Here is a 2,730-nt window from a genome sequence, read left to right on the forward strand (position 1 = left end):
GATGGCGAGAGGCACCACGTAGAAGAGGACGAACATGAGGAGGAGATGCAGCTCCTCCGTCTTGGCGGACCAGCCGGGCTGACACGTGAACCCACCCTGGCGGACAACACAGCTCCATGGCGACAAGATCCGGGGTGGCGGAGGACAAGGACAGGAACCAGACGATGGCGATGGTCCTGCGGGCGCGGACGGAGGTCTGACGAAACATGAGGGGCTGACAGATGGCCATCCACCGCTCGATGGAGATGGCCGTGAGGGTCAGCACAGACACATACACTGAGACTTTCTGAAACAGAGAAGGGTGAAAGATCACAAATCTAGTTCACGTCTTGTCAGGCGGAGGGACATCACTCCAAACTAATAACAATCATATTCTTGGTCAACAAACTGTGGTCAACGCCCAGAATATTTTCTCAAAAACAAGACATCACGAAGATATGATAAAATCGCAAAAACCGAGAAAAAGTTTCCTACAACATAATTTATGCTGCCCTGTGTTAGAATGGACCTCACGTTCGCGTGGAATGGAGATAATTATGTCACATGAGCAGTCGCTAAACGGGTATATTACAGAACATTAAGAACCAGATTCTGAAAGTTGTACAAGAAGAATTTCCTCTGGCTATTCTACATTTTATGGAAATCAGACAGTTTTGCTGACTGAAAAACAAAATTTTTCCAGCGGTTGAAGTTTCGAAAAGAAATAAGATCGGTGAAGCAATTATGAGTCTGACAATTAATCGATTGGTGTCTGCAACGAGATGTGGAAGATGCTTTTTGAATATCCACTCTTAATTTTTGTTTGTAAATGAAAAACTTTCTGTTGCCTCTGTTTCTAAATCCCTAACTCTGCTAAAAAAAATCCCTTGTTTTGATACCATACACGAACATTTGCGTATTTCATGGGATTTTTTCAAGAAGAAGAAGAAAGAAGAAAGGAAGAAAGGATGAAAGACGATGAAAGAAGCAGGAAGAAAGAACAAGAAGAAGAACAAGAAGAACAAGAGGAACAAGAAGAACAAGAAGAAAAACAAGAACAAGAACAAGAAGAACAACAAGAACAACAAGAACAAGAAAAGGAAAAAGAAGATGAATGCGTCATCATCACTATTTTCTTATAATCGATGTCCAAATACCAGTACACAAGAGTTAATAATTCAAGAACTTCCACAGAGTTGTTGCCCAACCCAAATTAGATCAACATCGCTTTACAAAACATACAGTTTTACAACTGTAAGATACCCATGAAGTAATCCTCTTCCCTCCCCGATAGACACACACACACCTACCTCAGACATATGTCTACAGTCTAAGTAAAATCGTGGATAACCCTACACAAGCACTAACTGTAATGAGTGGACATGAGGCTCCGTGTCCATCGTTCACTGTTCATCCATTCACTACCTTCACAACCATCTCTCACCATGATCAGTTCCCAGTAGTTCCCAGACATTCATCAGCTCCTCAACAATACCCGCTTTAATACTGATGTCACATAAATTGCCCTGATATCAACAATTTCAATTACAATGTCTCGACATTTACAGATCTTTTCATCATTGTCTTACCGCTACCCAATTTCATAGAAACGTCTCCACAATACAAATTTCACGAAAATGTCCAGACAACTATGTTCTAGAGTTTTCCCAATATCCGAGGCTGATTGTCGCTGAGTAGTTGTGGCCGTCGTGGCGTGAGGTCTGGCGCTGCGCATGCTCCCTGTGGGAGGCAGCCGGGTGTGCGGATGCACGTGAGTTAGCTGGGTACACTGGCGAGGCGCGGGGCTCGAACCCCAGTCAATATTTTCTTCGTTCTGCCATTGCAGATCAAACACTGGGTGAACAGACGCGCCAACGCCTGGCTGACTTCTCGGAAACTGAATTAGTTTGTGCTAGGGGCCTGATATTTGCTGAAGTCGAGGCTCACCTCAGCTGATGCGAATGAACTGATAAATCTGCTTTACGGCACCAGCGCCCCTCAGGCGATGACATCGTGTAAAGAAAACAAAACATTTACACAGTTGTGAGAATGTACTTATCCGTTTTGGATATAAAATTTAACACACTGTTTAACTATTTTAAACTTTATTGGTTTTTTTTTTTATTGAGTGCACTCTGCAAGTTGAAAAATATAATGACTTGTGTAAAAGCATTCTATGCCTAGGTTTTAAACTCAGTTGACGCGACAGTCTATTTGGCAAATATCTTACAACAATCGTTGTTCTTCCTGTTTAGTTACATGTGGACATTTTTTTTTAATTACTGCCATAAGACAACAAACTCATTTAATTAGCATTTGATGATTTGCATATATTCGCATCAACTACAAATTCGGATAAAGGCAATTGCTCCTTCGTGATTTTGCGCTTGCTGTTGTTGTTGGTGTTGGTGTTGTTTGTTACTGTAGGTGGTCCAATGGATTGTTCACTAAAATGAACCAGCCTCCTTCAACCTGTGTGAAAGAATGTCACGTGTATGCTGTGTCAAGGAATTTTCAGTATATTCTGCTTGCAGAAGACATTGGTGGTTTTTTTCCCCTCTCTGCTCGCCTCACGTAGGTAGGTAGGTTGTTTAGATGGGAAAGTGCTTCCACCCGAGGGCGATGTCGCACTGTGTGGAGAGAGGGAGTGAGAAAAGGGTGAGGGAAATGGAGGGTGACACGAAAGAAAAGTATCAGGTCAGTTATATATTTAATTTGGTTGCAGGTCAGGAGCGTCACAGAGTTGTTGCC

This window comes from Pomacea canaliculata, linkage group LG10, assembly GCF_003073045.1.
Source record: "Pomacea canaliculata isolate SZHN2017 linkage group LG10, ASM307304v1, whole genome shotgun sequence".
Taxonomy (NCBI): Eukaryota; Metazoa; Mollusca; class Gastropoda; order Architaenioglossa; family Ampullariidae; genus Pomacea; species Pomacea canaliculata.